The sequence below is a fragment of the Lissotriton helveticus genome, chromosome 8 (genome assembly GCF_964261635.1).
Source record: "Lissotriton helveticus chromosome 8, aLisHel1.1, whole genome shotgun sequence".
In the NCBI taxonomy this organism is placed as follows: Eukaryota; Metazoa; Chordata; class Amphibia; order Caudata; family Salamandridae; genus Lissotriton; species Lissotriton helveticus.
In genome coordinates, this window is record NC_136069.1 from 478,304,954 (window position 1) to 478,326,217 (window position 21,264).

Consider the following 21,264-nt stretch of genomic DNA (forward strand, 5'->3'; position numbering starts at 1 on the left):
GGTGAAGCGAGGGCATGTTGATACTTCAGGGGGCACTTGAGGGACAGAATGTTCCAACGAGGCTGCTTCCAGAGCACGGATGTTCGAGGTAGTCCTCTGGTATCTAACTTTCTCCCAAACACAGCTTTGTCCAGCCAGGCAACCAAGGCCCAATTATGTCAACATGAAAATTATCCCCAATATTCCTGCCCTTTAATTCTAGTTCCCTCTGTGTAGCCTATTTTGTCAGCCTGCTTTCTATTGTAAGCGTTGGGCTGTTTTTCCCTTGCTTTGGGCCACATTGGTAAGTTTGTCTCCAACATCATAATCACAGTGGATATGGAGAGCCTGAATCTGTTGCGTTTACTAGTTCCTACACACCTACAAAAGTCCTACAGCACGGAGCCATGTTCTTTCTCTCTATTCTCAGATTTTTTGTCAAAACGTTTTATTTCTGCAAAGGTAGATGTTCTTTGAACATGGTGCGCCCTTCTTGCTACCAGTTTAGGTCTACAGACCCTGGGGAAAATACGTAGTTATTTACACTTTTGCAGATTTGTGTGTTTGGGCATCTCATCCTCATCTGATCTCTTCTTCTCATCTTATGTTTTCCACTTTCTGCTTCCTGCTGCCTTGCGTAGAGATTTCTGTCATGCATCTAAAACTTTGCAATTCATGTATTATTTCAATAGCTGCTTCCGGCGTGCTGTACGCTGTAGTTGATGATTACCCATGTATTTTTGCTATTCATTTTTTTGCCACTATCCCATGATCATTTCATCCTGAACTTCCGCGAATTGAAAAGTGGCAGAAAGCACATGCAGAAATTCAATTCAAATTTCTACCAGCTTGCCTGGTTGTTGCACTCATAGGAAGACTTCTTGGAATTACCTTACAGTGCGCATTATCACACAAAGATATTGACCCTGAACAATTGGCAGGTGGCTACTGATGTCAGCATTTATTTGGGTTTACTTAACTATCCCTGCCATCCCTGTGCTGAGCCCCCCTCCCATTTTTGGCATTTAGAAAAATGTGCCCATAAGCTTTCATAATTATCCCGTCCGCCCAACCCCTCCCCCTCCTACGAATAATACTACCTTTTTTTTCTGTGCCACCAGACATGGATTCGGAGCAAACTCTTGTCTTTTTTAGACTGTTTTTCGACCAAACATTCTCCAATATGCAAGGGAACACATTGGGGTCCCTTTTATGACCTCACGGTGGGAAGTTTAAAGATGCCAGGAGTTTCTTACTTACCCAGAGAAAATAACGTAATTATGGCTATTGTTTTCATTATTTCTAAAAATGCTGAAATAGTGCTGTGCAAAAGGGAAAGTATTTCTGCACTTTTATAAGTGGTGTTCAATACTTCCTTTTTTGCGTTTATGTGGAAAGAAGGCCTGAAGCGGATTGGTGAGCGCAGGAAGCTAGACATTTCTGAAAACTAGACAACATTCTGAATTCATTAAAGCGTCATTTGTGTAGGTTGCTCCAGATTTTCTCGAACTAATTGTGAAATTTTGAAAATAGTGTAAATGAAAAGAAACATTTTGTATTGAAGTTTTTTGGTGCCATTATACCATTATGTCTGCCATGTTATGTGGTCACATTTTAGGCTCGAGCAGGTACACACCACCATTTTACATGCTCATGTTTTAAAGTTGCTATCTTTTCTTGAACAATGACATTTGGCACACATTTGCTTGCATGCCTGTGCAGGATAATATTCTCAAATGGCTTTTCTCATATTTAAACTTCTTCACAGATGTATTATCAAGTGCTTTGAGCATTCTGTACCAGGGCTATGTTCAGAATACAAAATGCTGTTTGTTATTGTCCGCTTGGCTGCTGAGCTACCATGAAAGGATCAACAATAGCGGCCTGAAAGGGGCTTTGGCATGATTACATGAGTGCAATTTCTTTTATAAACAAAATCACTAAGGAGAGGAGCATTTAGCTGACACTGCTGAGTTCACCCCCTTGCTAGAATTCCAGCCAAGCTGATTCCTTTTCATCTCCTGCGAGGGATGATGCCCTGCTTTAAACCAAGATGGGCTCTCTGATGACACTTACCGACAGTTAACGGGTTAGTTAGATCACCTTGTAGGGAATCTGGCAGTTACCTTGCCAGGTTAGGTGTACAGATGGTGCACCGTGAGCAAGCAGAACTAAGGCCAACATATCCTGATGGTGTGCATAGAATCAGTCTCGTACAGTTTTGATGTTTATGTTGTCCAACAAATGCACAGTTTAACTGAAAAAGTATGAACCATACAACAGCCAGTCATCTAGTATATTGTTGAAAAACCTGTGATAAAACCAAAAAAAGTTATGCATTGTTAAAGTGTACCCAAGGATCTAGATTTAGAAATATATGCCTTTTTTTTTACCACTCTGATTTGTGCTATGTGAGTGTCTGTGAGTTATCGCCAAAAGTATTTTTTGCAATGCTGACAAAAATAACCAGAATGTTTTACTATATTAATTTATAAAAGGAAATTTTCTACCGTCTGTGCTTCTCCCAATAAAAACAGTACTTCACTCTTCTGCTAGAGACTTCTGATAAGGAATGCAACATATGTGTCCTTCCTTGTGGGAGTAGCAATTCTAGCACGGGAGGTAGTGCAAAGCTTTGGTTGAGATCGTAGCGGGGCAGACTCTGAGTCGGCAGCACAATTGGCAACTCATCCTTTGGGGGGTCTGGTGTGGAGCACAAAACTGGAGATGGAGCAAGTGAAAGTGGCACCGAGGGTAAACCCATTGGAGTGCCTCTTGGCTCCTTGGGCTCCAAGGCACATTAGAGGGAGGTGGTAAGGATCCGCAGAGTATAGGTGTACATTTTTATCAGTTGTTGTTCCTTGTATATAAAGGGAAGGGTTCTGGTCTATGTAGCTGTAAGTGAAGATGCCCATGTCACCTGTAGCACAACATTAAAGGGGGCAACCACATAGTGTTTCCTCACTGCCCAGAGGATAGTATTTTTTTCAGTGGACACCTGGCTAAGTAAGCTAGCCACAGCCAATACGACATGTCAACCCCTGAACCTGGGCGGATTACGTTAGGTCTGGCCCTGGGGGTGGGACAGGATATTTAGGTGGGTTCGCTATCTTGCTCTTCCTCTTTTTGTTTGGCAGCAGAAGAGGAATTTATGTAGCACTTAAAGCAGCGTAGTTTCAATGTGGATGTCCTCAGGTAAGCAGCATTAGGCCCTTGGTTTTTTATCAATGCTCCACTTAGGCTGCTCAATCGTGGATGCGCTGCGGATGATGTTCACATTGGTGAGGGCATACGCTGGCATGCACATGGCACCCCTGAGCTTAGTTTCTTAGTTTTTGCCTGAGTGTTTACCTCCAGCCCCCTGATCAAAAAAATAAGATGCAGGTAGACTCGCTATTGTCAGGACGACTTCAAGTTCGCAGTTAGGCACAGAGGACTTGAGAGGGACATGAGACTAGATGGACAAATCCGGGCCTGCTCCCCCCCAAAAGAACCTGTATAGCCTTTTCCTTTGTTCGGTGGTGCGGAGTCCTTCAGGAAAGCATGGCATTCATGTGAAACCCCTATCCCCCAGAGGGCCATGGTTGCTTTGAGGCCTCAATTAGCAAGGAACTCTTAGATACAAGAAGGACAGAATGCGACTGACCAAGGTTCAGCACATCAATTCCAAAGTAAGGATAACAAATTAAAAAGTCTGTGCAACAGCTTCCGGAGTACGCCACACTTCCACTCAACTGGAAACCAGATAAGCCAATTCGTATGAAAGGGAAGGTGAACCAGAATAAAGTCAGTGAGATCCAAGTGTGTCCAAAAGTATCTTTTATTATAGTGCATATTTTAAAATTAGACATCAGCCAACGCATTTCGTTCCACAGCTGGAACTTCGTCAGGGCTGAAAAAACATATAGACAAAACAAGACTAAATCACATTGTACATTTAGACCAACATATAAAAACTGCACACAACACATATTTATATATATATCTATACTACTATAATAAAGGAAGAACTTTGCACCTTTGAGGCGGGTAAACTCGGGAACCACAGCGCCAATCCACGCACCCGATACATCATTGTAATCGTCAGGGTATGCAGATGGACATAGGCTATATAAATTAAAAAAATATACGTTATTTAAAAAAATTTAGATAAAAAAAAGTAGTCCCTTGCAAGTAGCGCCGGCCGCGACTTGCGTGGTGACATCAGGAGCGTGGGGAGGAGCGGCGTGCAGGAGCGGAAGAGGAGCGGCGGACATGGCGCGGGGGAGGAGCAGTGACGAATGGTGGAATGTCGGTGAGGACCGGCGGACAGGCGGGAGGAGCGGTAAGCGGCGAGGAGCGGCGGAGCGGTGAAATGAGGAGCGAATTCGGCATGTAATAAGGAGCGAATTCGGCATGTTCCTATCGTTATAGCAACACTAATATCTAAAATGAAAAACATAAGATGTATGAGGACAAAGTATTTTGTTTATGTTTGTTATCACGTGACATATTATTTTACTTTATTATCCATGTTGAAACGCACAAGTTTTGCACCGTGATGAAGGAGTAGAATCACTCCGAAACGCGTAGGACGTTGTGTTTGAATAAATCTGCACTAAGAATAGAGGCCACGGCTTCCGTGTTGTTCCTTGCTGCGATATCGAAGGAGGGAATACGCCGGTTTGGATGTGTTTGATTTAAAGGGGGTGGCTACCCCTGCCGTGAGCCCGCCGACATAGAGGCTTGGGAACAGCTACAACTTTGTGTTTATATATATATATATATTCACAGAAAAAACCATAGGTTATAGACCATATATAGTTAGGAATTAGCATTTACAAAACCTTGAAAATTCACTGAAAAAACCATAGGTTATAGACCATATATAGTTAGGAATTAGCATTTAGAAAACCTTATTTTACTCACACAAAACCATTGAAATTCCATATATAGTTAGTTGCACTAACTATATATCGCGCACCCGCAATCCACTGCTGATGATGTCACATATTACATCATTCATGACATGGTCAGTGACATCACTGATGACATCACTGATGACATCTCAAATGACATCACTGATGACATCACTGATGACATCTCAAATGACATCACTGATGACATCATGACACACCAATACCAGTTACTACATACGCACTCACTGATTCCTACGTCTACACACACATTCACTCATTCACCCATACAATCACTCATACATACAGTCACTCATTATTACAACACTATCATATGCACTCATACACCTATGCAGACAGTCACACACTGCCACTCATCCATGGAGTTACTCACACACCAAGTCAGTCCTGTAAAGAATCAATCACACTTCCATTTCTTCATCTATACAGTTAAACACAGAACACCATACTTCAGTGACATCACTGATGACATCACTAATGACATCTGAAATGACATCACTGATGACATCTCAAATGACATCACTGATGACATCGTGACACACCAATACCAGTTACTACATACGCACTCACTGATTCGTACGTCTACACACACATTCACTCATTCACCCATACAATTACTCATACATACAGTCAGTTATTATTAGAACACTATCATATGCACTCATACACCTAGTCAGTCCTGTGAAGAATCAATCACACTTCAATTTCCTCATCTATAGTTAAACACAGAACACCATACTTTTCACACATATACTAACACATACTTACTCTCTTATACAATCACTGATACAAGTACACATTGATATGCACAGAGTCACACACCTCCCAGCCAGCCACACACACACTCAGTCTTCCATACATCCACTCATTCTTCAATATGTAAAACGTATTTAAACTTTACAAAAACACACAGACACTAGATGATGTCATCAGTGATGTCATTTGAGATGTCATCAGTGATGTCATCAGTGATGTCACTGACCATGTCATGAATGATGTAATATGTGACATCATCAGCAGTGGATTGCGGGTGCGCGATATATAGTTAGTGCAACTAACTATATATGGAATTTCAATGGTTTTGTGTGAGTAAAATAAGGTTTTCTAAATGCTAATTCCTAACTATATATGGTCTATAACCTATGGTTTTTTCAGTGAATTTTCAAGGTTTTGTAAATGCTAATTCCTAACTATATATGGTCTATAACCTATGGTTTTTTCTGTGAATTTCATTGGTTTTTTAACAGCTAATATCTGTAGCTGTAAAATGTATTCTTCTTTAAATCCAAAAATATATTTTATATGTTTATGAATAATTTTTTTTTAAAATATTTTTTTTTCTTCGTTCCCGCTTCGCGAATCGGGAAGCTTCCCGTTAGCTGACCTTGATGCCGCGAAATAGACCGCGAGCCGGTAAACGTTTCTTTACCGCAAGTGCCGCGTTAGAAAACAACATCGTGACGCCTCCCGTCCGCATGACGTTTCACGTTGTCGCGTGATACGTCATATGACGTGCTACGTTACCGAACTGGTACGCGAAGCGAGTCGCAAAGCGCAGGTTTCTGGAAGCAAACCGGGAGGCCCTGCAAAGCGCTTAACGTAAACACAGCAAGTCATGTGACTTGGTAATAACACTTTTCATTGGTTCATTTCACTTTTGGTTTCCTAATGATGTAAGACTAGGTCATATAATCTAAAATGAACACTTTTGATTGGTTGAGAACTCTTGTTTTTCCCAAATGATGAAAATCCCTCCTTCTTTCCTCACTCTGACTTTCATCATTGTGAGAGAAAGACCCTTTGTGATCACTGAGCAATGGCTTCTTTAGTAGCTTCAGCTGGTGCTTCCCCACCACCTCCACCACATCCAAGGAAGAGTGGACCACCTGCTCAAGTTATAATTCAACAAGAAGAGGAAGAAGAGGAACAGGACGACGAGCACGAAGAGAGGCAGTTTTTGCCTGAGCAGCCCAGGACGTCTCACCGGAAAGAAAACTTCATTTGGCAATTTTTTTAAATTCCCAAAGGTCAGAAAAAAGTAAATGCAAGATACGTAACTTGCCTTATATGTCAAGATAGACTGTCCAGAGGAACCGAGAAAAAATACAGTTTCGGAAACTACACAATGCATCGCCATATGACTAGGTGGCATCCTAACAACTACAGTGCTGCACAGTTTCGGAACGACCTAGATAATCTCCCTATTATGGCCAGAAGATCTGTTGTACCGGAAGTAACGGGACCAGAGGGCAGGGAGATGGTGCCAAATATACAAATGAAATTTGGTGAAGTAAAACACATCTGCGTATTTTGCGATGGATTCATTTCCTACGGAGAAAAAAGCATCACTCTGATCAACAGAGCTATTGACTATCATATGCAAGTTTGTACGAAACGCCCAAAATAATAAATACTTCTTTTTTTGTTTTGTTGCTCCTGTTGAGCCCTTTACAATGAATCGTTTTCATTGCCCCCTCCAAGAAAAACCCCCAAAAATATAAAACTGTTCAGAAAAATTCAAAAAAAGTAAAAAAATGTTCCGAAAAATAATTAAAAAAATATAAAACAACAAAAACAATAAAAAAAAAAGTTCTTTTCAGAACTACCTCCCCGTTATTAAAAAATTGGTACAATATTTGGAACTGTGCCAACCTCTATTTCTCTTAGTTCGCTTCCCAGTTCGCTCGCCGGTACGCGAACCAGAAGCGAACCAAAAACAGTAAGTATAAGGGAAGGAAACAGACACTTATGTTAAAAGAAAGACAGCTATAGGGGAGTAAACTAGAGATACTATTACCCGTAATCCACTGCTGATGATGTCACATATTACATCATTCATGACATGCTCAGTGACATCATCAGCAGAGGATTGCGGGTTTTTTGGCAACGTGCCTTATCCACGGTTTAATAACGCTGCCTTTTGCTTTATATAAGTTTTCAAATTGTATGAAATATATACCAATAGGTCGTTATGAACCTTTAGGTAGTGCTTTTCTTCATGAGGTCTGGTCGCTTCCATACACATACAGATGTTTCAAAGATGATCAAGAAGTTTATCTGAATGGAGAGGAATGCACTGAGACGCCAGATCATTCACTAATGTGTAGGCACATACAGTTACACGGTTCATGCAACAAACACCGACCAAATATGGCTTGCGTGTTGCAAGGCACGCCAGTTCCTGCTATCATCCCCACGTTCAAGTTGTTGGAAAATGGTAGTTATTTGATGCTCAATAATGAAGATTGTTCTGAGTTAATTAAAAGTATTCCTTTTATCGTAACAGTAAGTGAACGGGTTATTTGCTGCAGAAATGTTCTATTTCCTCCCACACATGAACATAGGGAGTTTTCAATCTGGCCACAAATACCAACCTTGGGACAGATTTCAACGGCATGGCAAGAATAAGAGCTCTTTTGTCTCAGAGAGAGGTGGCCTTGAGTTCGGCCCGTGAAACTTTCGTGCTTCACATAGCGAACACCCGTACAGAGGTGCAGACCCTTTTCAATTCAGATTTGCCTTTCAATTTCAGCAAGATGGTTCCGACTATCTTTAACGCATCCTCCACAAAGGCCCTGGCGCACTTTTTTAAAGTTGTTACCAGTGGTCTCGTGACTTCATTTGAGAAAATCTTTGGAGTCATCCCTGCTTCCTTTCATTCTATTTTCTCCACTCTGGTTCGTGGATTGGCATTTTTACTTGCATTACCAGCGGACGCTCTTGTGCTTTTTTACATTTTTAAATATGGATGTCCCTCCTATGCAACCTCCCACCCTGCAGCTGCTGACACTGTTCCGCAATCGCATGCTAGAATATTATGGCACAATGCCGTTGGCGATATTAAGCACGGCATATGGATTATCTTTTCGATTCTCCTACTTCACCTGTGTCCAGCCTGTATTTCACTGCCTGACCTGTGATTTCGATTGGGCCATTGATTTGTGTCTCTGCGGACCGGTTTCTCCTGACGTCGACTTTAATCAGCTGATGACTCCTATCATTACTCACGAGTTGGTTTGTCCTGGCGAAAGGATTATGGCTGTGGCATTGATGCATGGACTACTTGGTCCCTGGAATTTACTGGCGGCAGCACAGTCTTTCTTGGAACAGAGCTTTCTTGAAAACCCACCGAGCTGTCCTCTGATGGTGATAGAGGATCCGGTGCTGGGAGAGCACGTATGTTCTTTTCCGCTTTTAAATTGGATGGCTGAACTGTTTTCGGATGAAGACGGTGACTTCCTATTGGAGGCTGTTGCAGCTTATTTTGCATACACAGTTATGTCATAGACCTTTTTCATGTTTGATATGCTGAGTACTAGCATTTCATTGACAATTCATTGACTTATTTGTCAAGTTTTTATTATTTACCTTGCCTATTGGCTTAAGACTCGATAAAGTACTTGGCTGTTTTATTTTTCTTTAGCATTAAATTTTCCTAGTTTTTATTGCTTTACCTTGCGGACCGTCCACATATAAACTTGCAATCTGCTCTCATGAGATGGCACTTCTATTATCTTATTCAGTTCGTTTCCGGATCATGGGGAGGTGTCATCTAGGTCCTGGATATCTTTACACCGTGTTAAGTTAGCATGGGCTCATTACCGGTTTAAACGCCATTTTTCCTTTTTTGCAACTTCTGCACACGACACTTAGTTGTTGCTTTAGCTTTCCACCTAGTAGTTCATCGTGGTTTACATGAGAATAATATGTTATTGCTCTACTATCTGCTTTGCTTGTTAAACTATATCTGTACAGCGAGTGCTAAAGTTTCAAGAACAACACGATACAGAATTGTTATGAGGTCTGATCTCCACGACTTCATACTCATAACATAAGTGCAACTTCTGCCAATTCTGGGCATGAGGCGGGTTTTATATTGCTTTGCCGAACACACATACACAACAGTTGATGCGGTTCACATGAAGAGAGAGCTGGTGTATGCTGATGTGATTCCTTCAAATCTAAGACACTAAAGTATGGGCACGCCCTAAACCAACACAAAGAGACCTTCTTAGCAAATAATATAATATGTGTATTAGGGAGGGTGAGATATAAGCAGCCGCGGGCCGTGGAGGGAGTTACGGTGAGGCAGGGAGGCGGGGAGGGGGAGAAGCAGGGTGGAGCCCTCTCTACCTTGCCCCTCCCCCTCCCCGCCTCCCTGCCCCACCGTAACTCCCTCCACGGCCCGCGGCTGCTTATAAGTGTTGCTAACTCTTATTCATTTACAGCATGTTAACATACTGTCACCATTCGCTTTTTATGTACTAGTAACTATGCTGGTAATTTTGCTACTGATAATATGTGTACTTGTATTCTCCATCCTGCTTTTCCCCCTCCCCGCCTCCCTGCCTCACCGTAACTCCCTCCACGGCCCGCGGCTGCTTATAAGTGTTGCTAACTCTTATTCATTTACAGCATGTTAACATACTATCACCATTCGCTTTTTATGTACTAGTAACTATGCTGGTAATTTTGCTACTGATAATATGTGTACTTGTATTATCTAAGATACTACGCCTGAGAAGACGGCATTAGTAAATAAACATTTCAAATACACATGTGTTCTTCTTAACTCCATGTTCTGGTTTCTAAGAAATATATAACAACCGACTGTTAATGAGTTCCACGTATCCTGAGGTACTATAAGTTCATATTCTGGATTGTCTAAACATTGAGAGTTTGTTATATCCAATGTGACACTGTACCTAGCTTGCTAAGGAGTTTTTGATTACTAACGTGAGTTTTGGGACACCCTAATTCGCCGAGGTTCCAATCCTCTGTCCACAGTTCTGTGTGAGAACAGAAACCCTGCGACAGGGGCACCCCCGACCCTTGCTGGAGCTTCATCACACTTGCGATACAACTCCAGCAATGCGCCACCTTTACGGCACAGATACATCACGCATCTGTGCTGTTTTTGCCCCATGATGCGCCGCATTGTAAATGCAGCACACCATAGGTGACGGAACAGCGGCACAGAATGACTAACACATCCCTGGTGATGCGCCAGTCATCATAAATGTATCCCTATGCTTCTTATCTTGTTAGAGATGAACCGCCATATGTATCATCAAAGTTTTTTGCATTTCCTAAATAGCGAACTTTAAGGAATAAATAGCGATTCTTTACCATTCCTAGTTTGCGATTAGCTATTTGCTAATTACAAATTACCCATTCATTTCCTTCATTTCCATAGGGCGGTTGGACTCACTTTTAGCTCGAACGGCTAAATGGATTTCCACGAAACTTGGCAAAATTGTAGGGACTGGTAGCCCGATGTGCCTTTGCTATGTCTCAAGATATATGCTCCAGTGGTTTTTACGAAAATTAACTTTGAAAAATATATATTGGGCTACATTGGCCTATATATATGTTGGAGCCCAAATGTAGCCCAATGTAGCCCAATGAAGCCCAATGTAGCCCAATGTAGCCCAAAGATGGCCGCCAGACACACAAAAAAACAAATGTAGCCCAAATATCAGCCAGATGTAGCCCAACTATAGCCCAGTGACAGAATGACCAATCAGCTTCGCAAACCTCCGTTACGCGAAGCGGAGCGCTGTTACAGATATATATCTTTTTTTGAACGTTAATTTCTCAAAATCCACTGGAGCACATATATTGAGACCTAGCAAAGGCACATCGGGCTACCAGTCCCTAATATTTTGCCAAGTTTCGTGCAAATCCATTCAGCCGTTCGATTATTATTATTATTATTTTTTTTGCCCCGCGGGGCCCTTTTAAAACCTCCACATCAAACCTAGGGGGTCAGCGAGGATCTACTATGCCCCCTTATAGTTATTTCCCCCTTTGTTTTGACCTCCTCTTGTCTCTCGATCCTACCGAGAGACAAGATGGCGGCCGCTACGGACTTTTTGGAATGTTGACAGACGCCGGAGAACCAATCAGCTTCGCTTCACAAAGCTCCGTTGCGCGTAAAGTACGCGTCCTGGGACGCTGCCAGGTCCGCTGTTACAGATATATATCTTTTTTTAAACGTTAATTTCTCAAAATCCACTGGAGCACATATATTGAGACCTACAAAAGGCACATCGGGCTACCAGTCCCTACAATTTTGCCAAGTTTCGTGCAAATCCATTCAGCCGTTCGGGCTAAAAGTGAGGCCAACCGCCCTATGGAAAACTCAATGTTAAAAACACGTTTTGGGACCCCCCTTTTTTCTCGGCCCCCCCTTGACGAACCCCCCCCCAAATTTTCAAGGGCTGCTCAGAAACAAAATGTGCCATTTTCCTGAAAATTTCAGCCAATTCCGTCCACAAACGCCAAAGTTATTAGACATAGAATTTTCAAAAATCCCATAGAGAAAAAGTCCTAACTATATATACCTACTGGCGACCGCCAGTAGGTAATATATATATGTTGTGGCCTCTCACCTTCTATAACGGGAGTGGTGATTCTTCTGATAATACATATCTCACGCGTCTGCCAGTGGCGCGTCAGAGGCCCGGCTCCCTCACTGTGGCAGGAGACTCTGGCACCAGCTGTTCCAGCTTCACTTAATTATCCAAGGTATTGGACCATCTCCTGCCCGCCAACGCTGCCGATAACGCCAGGGACCCTGCAAGCTGCAGCTCGTGACTTCATGAGGAGTCGTATTTGCACACCGGCATCGCGACTCATGGCCCGGCTGTACCATCGGTGATGCAGGTTGGGAGTAAGGGGACCCAGGGAGGCTGATCATCTTCACTACTGCCTGATTTCCACACAACGCGCCTTCCCTGCTAACTCTGCTCACTGCACCCACAGCCCCGAATATACTGCATTCTGGGAACTGGAGTCCTACTTGGGAGTAGTGGCAGCGCGGACATGTGACTAGGGGGCTGAACTTTGAACCTCCTATCTCCGCGAACACAGGACACTTAAGGCGTGCACGGATACACTAGCAACAATACAGCGGCATCCGACGAAGGCTACAGACGCCGAAATGCATTATGCTTACGCTGTGATGAATTAAAGCTTTCCCTGCTGACCCCTGTTGTGGCCTCTCACCTTCTATAACGGGAGTGGTGATTCTTCTGATAATACATATCTCACGCGTCTGCCAGTGGCGCGTCAGAGGCCCGGCTCCCTCACTGTGGCAGGAGACTCTGGCACCAGCTGTTCCAGCTTCACTTAATTATCCAAGGTATTGGACCATCTCCTGCCCGCCAACGCTGCCGATAACGCCAGGGACCCTGCAAGCTGCAGCTCGTGACTTCATGAGGAGTCGTATTTGCACACCGGCATCGCGACTCATGGCCCGGCTGTACCATCGGTGATGCAGGTTGGGAGTAAGGGGACCCAGGGAGGCTGATCATCTTCACTACTGCCTGATTTCCACACAACGCGCCTTCCCTGCTAACTCTGCTCACTGCACCCACAGCCCCGAATATACTGCATTCTGGGAACTGGAGTCCTACTTGGGAGTAGTGGCAGCGCGGACATGTGACTAGGGGGCTGAACTTTGAACCTCCTATCTCCGCGAACACAGGACACTTAAGGCGTGCACGGATACACTAGCAACAATACAGCGGCATCCGACGAAGGCTACAGACGCCGAAATGCATTATGCTTACACTGTGATGAATTAAAGCTTTCCCTGCTGACCCCTGTTGTGGCCTCTCACCTTCTATAACGGGAGTGGTGATTCTTCTGATAATACATATCTCACGCGTCTGCCAGTGGCGCGTCAGAGGCCCGGCTCCCTCACTGTGGCAGGAGACTCTGGCACCAGCTGTTCCAGCTTCACTTAATTATCCAAGGTATTGGACCATCTCCTGCCCGCCAACGCTGCCGATAACGCCAGGGACCCTGCAAGCTGCAGCTCGTGACTTCATGAGGAGTCGTATTTGCACACCGGCATCGCGACTCATGGCCCGGCTGTACCATCGGTGATGCAGGTTGGGAGTAAGGGGACCCAGGGAGGCTGATCATCTTCACTACTGCCTGATTTCCACACAACGCGCCTTCCCTGCTAACTCTGCTCACTGCACCCACAGCCCCGAATATACTGCATTCTGGGAACTGGAGTCCTACTTGGGAGTAGTGGCAGCGCGGACATGTGACTAGGGGGCTGAACTTTGAACCTCCTATCTCCGCGAACACAGGACACTTAAGGCGTGCACGGATACACTAGCAACAATACAGCGGCATCCGACGAAGGCTACAGACGCCGAAATGCATTATGCTTACGCTGTGATGAATTAAAGCTTTCCCTGCTGACCCCTGTTGTGGCCTCTCACCTTCTATAACGGGAGTGGTGATTCTTCTGATAATACATATCTCACGCGTCTGCCAGTGGCGCGTCAGAGGCCCGGCTCCCTCACTGTGGCAGGAGACTCTGGCACCAGCTGTTCCAGCTTCACTTAATTATCCAAGGTATTGGACCATCTCCTGCCCGCCAACGCTGCCGATAACGCCAGGGACCCTGCAAGCTGCAGCTCGTGACTTCATGAGGAGTCGTATTTGCACACCGGCATCGCGACTCATGGCCCGGCTGTACCATCGGTGATGCAGGTTGGGAGTAAGGGGACCCAGGGAGGCTGATCATCTTCACTACTGCCTGATTTCCACACAACGCGCCTTCCCTGCTAACTCTGCTCACTGCACCCACAGCCCCGAATATACTGCATTCTGGGAACTGGAGTCCTACTTGGGAGTAGTGGCAGCGCGGACATGTGACTAGGGGGCTGAACTTTGAACCTCCTATCTCCGCGAACACAGGACACTTAAGGCGTGCACGGATACACTAGCAACAATACAGCGGCATCCGACGAAGGCTACAGACGCCGAAATGCATTATGCTTACGCTGTGATGAATTAAAGCTTTCCCTGCTGACCCCTGTTGTGGCCTCTCACCTTCTATAACGGGAGTGGTGATTCTTCTGATAATACATATCTCACGCGTCTGCCAGTGGCGCGTCAGAGGCCCGGCTCCCTCACTGTGGCAGGAGACTCTGGCACCAGCTGTTCCAGCTTCACTTAATTATCCAAGGTATTGGACCATCTCCTGCCCGCCAACGCTGCCGATAACGCCAGGGACCCTGCAAGCTGCAGCTCGTGACTTCATGAGGAGTCGTATTTGCACACCGGCATCGCGACTCATGGCCCGGCTGTACCATCGGTGATGCAGGTTGGGAGTAAGGGGACCCAGGGAGGCTGATCATCTTCACTACTGCCTGATTTCCACACAACGCGCCTTCCCTGCTAACTCTGCTCACTGCACCCACAGCCCCGAATATACTGCATTCTGGGAACTGGAGTCCTACTTGGGAGTAGTGGCAGCGCGGACATGTGACTAGGGGGCTGAACTTTGAACCTCCTATCTCCGCGAACACAGGACACTTAAGGCGTGCACGGATACACTAGCAACAATACAGCGGCATCCGACGAAGGCTACAGACGCCGAAATGCATTATGCTTACGCTGTGATGAATTAAAGCTTTCCCTGCTGACCCCTGTTGTGGCCTCTCACCTTCTATAACGGGAGTGGTGATTCTTCTGATAATATATATATATATATATATATGGCGTAGCTTGTCACACCGAACCAGGAAAAGTTCAATAACAGCAACAAAGAGCCGACCCATAGAGTGCTGGTGAACAGTGATTTATTTCTTCAAAGCCAGCGCTGCCGCCACGACGCGTTTCGCCTCCCAAGGAGGCTTGTTCACATGACAAAGCAGCGAGCATCGTACTCGACCTTTTAAAGTGACAGTGCATTGAATTGTGTTATGGAAATGAAGAAAATACTTCAAAACCTAAATGCTGTACACATCCATAAATACAATGGGGAATTACATCGTGCCCAAGTGGGCCATCAATATTTGAAATTGAGTAATATACATATTTACAACAAATAACATCTTGCTGAAAAGTAACCGCAAGGTTGTCGAAAACATGTAATATTTACAAAATTAGATCAATCAACCAACATACACTGTCAGAAAAATATCCATGATAATTAAATTCATCTATGTACAATCCGAAGTGTGTTGGACCCATATTGTTAAAAATATATATATATATCTAATATTTACAAATAGTGCAAATATCAGAAACTATCAAATAGCAGCAAATATATAACACAATACAAAAATATTTCTTTTTTATCCCTTTTTTTTGGTGTATTTTCTCAAAATGGAGCCACAGTGGGCAAGTCACTTGGATGGTCGTAGGCAAAATGTAGTGCAAAATTTAGAGTGCAAAAATTTCGAAAGTGCAAAATGCTTATAAATTCAAAGATTCCAAAGTTAAAATCAAAGGCAAATAGTTGCTAAAGATAAAAAAAGAGAAAGATTTCATCATATATACATCAGGAAACAGGTTTTCAGTATTCAGGGGGAATATAACTCCATAGTCATTAAAATATCCGGACAGGCATTTATCAGTCACAACCATGAAAAATTAGAATATTTAAAGTTTTTAAAGGTTTTTAAAGGCAAGTATAAAGGTCCTCCCTGTCATTAAGGCCATTTGGATTTTTAGAATTCAATTCCAATATGTAGCGGGTCTCAAGGAGACGGAGCTTGCCCTCACGGTCACCTCCTCTCCTTGAAGCCTCGACACAATCAATAAGGAAGAATATTAATGAATCAGGGACACCTAGGTGTTTATCCTGAAAATGCCTGGCAACCGGATAGTTCTGATCATGTCCAGAAATTGCTCGTATGTGTTGGAGTATCCTCTTGTGGGCGGGCAGCTTAGTGCTGCCCACATATTGGAGCCCACAAGGACACTCCAAAACATAAACAACATATTCTGTTTTACATGTCAGCCATTTAGAGATGGCAATAGGACTTTCACAGAAAGGACTTCTAAAATGTGTCCTGTTAGAGCCGAACTTACAGGCTTTACACTGGGGGCAAGTCTTAAAGCCCTTCCTCAGTGCTGACCACGTTGTGGAAATCTTTGGTTCTAAGGTGTTATTGACCAAGGCTTTCGACATTGAAGGGGATCTTCTGAAAGTAAGAATCGGTTTGGTAACCACCATGTGACCAATCACAGGGTCACTGAGGACCAAATTCCAATTCTTGGTAAGTATTTTTCGAAGAGCCCCATGTTGCCTATTGTATGTTAAGATTGCTCTAGGAAAGTTTTTCTGGACGTCCTTGGTTGCCTCACAATTTAGTTGCTCATTTTTCTTTCTGGTTATGAGAGCTTCCTGCCTGCTGACCGAATTGGAACGTGCTATTGCCTTGGTGAGAGTTTCAATGGAATAGCCCCTATCCAGGAAGCGTAATCTGCAAGCCTCCTGCGCGGCCGCGCATTCAGCATCAGTGCTGCAGATCCTTCTAATTCGGAGCATTTCCCCAAAAGGAATGCTCCGAATTAGATGTGCTGGGTGATAACTATTGGAGTGTAAGATGGTATTCCCAGCACTCGGCTTCCTGTACAGTCTGGTATTGAGGCTGCTGCCCTCTACAAAAACCTCCACATCCAAGAAACAAATGGACTCAGAGCTGAAATTTGCTGTGAAAATCAGATTAACCGTGTTTAAATTAATCAAATCCACAAAACTCCTGGCCTCTGCCTCACCTCCCCTCCAAATTAAGAACACATCATCAATGTAGCGTAAATACAAAACAATATTGTGAAGAAAATAGTCTTGGTGTTGACCAACAAGGACCTGTTCCTCCCAAAGCCCAACGTGCAGGCACGCATAGCTTGGAGAGAAACAGGCCCCCATTGCCACACCTCTTACTTGATGGTAAACAACGCCATTGAAAATGAAAAAGTTTTGTTCTAAGCACATTTTGGTCATGTCGACCAGCATTTTATTATGTGCTGTCGGGAGAGGTAAGTCTTTGTTCAGGTAGTAGTCTAAGGCCCTGAGTCCATCCTCATGTTTGATTGAGGTATAGAGGGATGAAACATCCAAAGTTACAAGGATCATGTTGTCCTCCCAGATGAACTGATCAATTTTTTCAAGAAAATCAAAAGAGTCCCTGACATACGATGGGAGGTTACTAACATGCCCTTGCAAAAAAAAGTCGATGTACTTAGACACGTTCTCCAGAGAACTGTCAATGGCCGAAATGATCGGTCGGCCCGGTGGTGTTAGAGGGTCTTTATGAATCTTAGGGAGCAAATACCACGCGGGAATAACTGGATAATCCTTCTTTAGGTATTGAAATTCCTCATGTGTAAGCAACCCCGCACTTCTCCACACTTGTAATTTTTGACGCTGTTCGGTCCATGTATTTTTGATAATCTGAATGTTACTTCTACGGTAACAGGAAATATCGTTGAGTTGCGCATCCGCCTCTTGTAAATACAGGGACCTGGGCCACAGGACAACGTTGCCGCCCTTGTCAGCCTGCTTCACAATTACATCATTATTTTTTCTAAGTTTCACCACTAATTGATTGTAACAATGGTTTTGTTTTGAAATGTGAAACTTCTTCTTGTTGGTTGCACAATACAAGTGTTTGATGTCGCGGACCACACTCTCCTGAAACGTATCTAGATTATCATGAACCATGATTGGTTGAAAGGTGGATTTAGGTTTGAAGGGGGTTACTCGTTGCTCATTTTGTTCAAGAGGAACATCACTCAAGTTTCCCTGATTCTGTAGATCCCAAATTTCATTGAAATTAGCTTGACTCTGACTGCTGGAAAAAGTGGGACTAGATGGATTTATTGGTTCATTGATCTTTTTTGGATGTAGCTCGAAGAATTTCTTTAACTTGAGCTTGCGTGTGAACCTATAGATATCCATGCGGGTATCAGCATAATTCATATTGCATGGAGGGCAATATGAAAGTCCCAGATTTAAAACAGCAATTTCAGCAGAGGTCAGTGTGGCATTTGAAAGATTGACTACTGATTTTGATTCTGCTTTCGCGCCTTCCGTTGGTTGCGCCAGCGTCCCGTTTTGCCCGGATTGTTGTCGTTTGAGTTGCCGGGCCCTACATTTGCGACGCTTCCAGCGTTTGATGTTTGCCCGCTGTTTTTTTGTTGTTGTTGAGGCTGCGCACGTGGTTTGTGCGATCTGAGGGTTTCGCGGCGATCCTGGCACAAACAATCGACCTCCTGTGCCAGGGTCAGCTTGGTAAACCCCACGGCCATATCGCGGCTTGAATCTGGTTCAGGGTCACTTTCCATAGCTGAACTTAGACTAGAAGCAGAGGTAGCAGGTAACAGGGTGTCTTCCTTTCGTTGGCCTGATATGATATTGGATCGTGTTTTGGCCTTAACTGCATCATACCTCTTTGCGAAAGTGAACACCTGTCCATTCAGATAGTCAATCCGGTCCCTTTCAAATTTAAAAGCTTTCCGTTTTTTTATTGCCTCTTCGTCCTTTGCCAAACGAGTCATCATGTCAGTTCTCATTTTGGTGATCGCGTCAGAGACTTCTATTTTCGAAATTTCGACCTCCAAAGCATCAATAACAGTTTCCAATTTGATACGATCACTTTCTGCATATTTAACTAATATGCGCAGATAGACGCTAGTAAATGCAGCACACCATAGGTGACGGAACAGCGGCACAGAATGACTAACACATCCCTGGTGATGCGCCAGTCATCATAAATGTATCCCTATGCTTCTTATCTTGTTAGAGATGAACCGCCATATGTATCATCAAAGTTTTTTGCATTTCCTAAATAGCGAACTTTAAGGAATAAATAGCGATTCTTTACCATTCCTAGTTTGCGATTAGCTATTTGCTAATTACAAATTACCCATTCATTTCCTTCATTTCCATAGGGCGGTTGGACTCACTTTTAGCTCGAACGGCTAAATGGATTTCCACGAAACTTGGCAAAATTGTAGGGACTGGTAGCCCGATGTGCCTTTGCTATGTCTCAAGATATATGCTCCAGTGGTTTTTACGAAAATTAACTTTGAAAAATATATATTGGGCTACATTGGCCTATATATATGTTGGAGCCCAAATGTAGCCCAATGTAGCCCAATGAAGCCCAATGTAGCCCAATGTAGCCCAAAGATGGCCGCCAGACACACAAAAAAACAAATGTAGCCCAAATATCAGCCAGATGTAGCCCAACTATAGCCCAGTGACAGAATGACCAATCAGCTTCGCAAACCTCCGTTACGCGAAGCGGAGCGCTGTTACAGATATATATCTTTTTTTGAACGTTAATTTCTCAAAATCCACTGGAGCACATATATTGAGACCTAGCAAAGGCACATCGGGCTACCAGTCCCTAATATTTTGCCAAGTTTCGTGCAAATCCATTCAGCCGTTCGATTATTATTATTATTATTTTTTTTGCCCCGCGGGGCCCTTTTAAAACCTCCACATCAAACCTAGGGGGTCAGCGAGGATCTACTATGCCCCCTTATAGTTATTTCCCCCTTTGTTTTGACCTCCTCTTGTCTCTCGATCCTACCGAGAGACAAGATGGCGGCCGCTACGGACTTTTTGGAATGTTGACAGACGCCGGAGAACCAATCAGCTTCGCTTCACAAAGCTCCGTTGCGCGTAAAGTACGCGTCCTGGGACGCTGCCAGGTCCGCTGTTACAGATATATATCTTTTTTTAAACGTTAATTTCTCAAAATCCACTGGAGCACATATATTGAGACCTACAAAAGGCACATCGGGCTACCAGTCCCTACAATTTTGCCAAGTTTCGTGCAAATCCATTCAGCCGTTCGGGCTAAAAGTGAGGCCAACCGCCCTATGGAAAACTCAATGTTAAAAACACGTTTTGGGACCCCCCTTTTTTCTCGGCCCCCCCTTGACGAACCCCCCCCCAAATTTTCAAGGGCTGCTCAGAAACAAAATGTGCCATTTTCCTGAAAATTTCAGCCAATTCCGTCCACAAACGCCAAAGTTATTAGACATAGAATTTTCAAAAATCCCATAGAGAAAAAGTCCTAACTATATATACCTACTGGCGACCGCCAGTAGGTAATATATATATATATATATATATATATATATATATATATATATATATATATATATATATATATATATATATATATATTCTTTTCGCCAATCACATCTGTCAGAAATGATAGCCCGGACACTTCTTCTGTGCAAAAAATATAGATTTAATGGCAATAACAACGCGTTTCGGCGATTAAGCCTTGATCACGCTTACCATCTCGCCACACAAACTTCAATTTAAATCTACAAACCAGTGCAATTAACATATGGTTGATCATTCCAATATGATTGTGCAAATGATCGAATTTTGCCTGAACAATAATTTTTTTGTTTTTGATGGGGACATCTACAGGCAGTCACAGGGCACCGCGATGGGTACCTGCTTTGCCCCCAGCTACGCTAACATCTTCATGGGCTGGTGGGAGGAGCAGGTAGCCGGACGACTGGAAGAATTCAACAACCAGGTTGCCCTGTGGCTGCGCTATATTGATGACATTTTTATTAT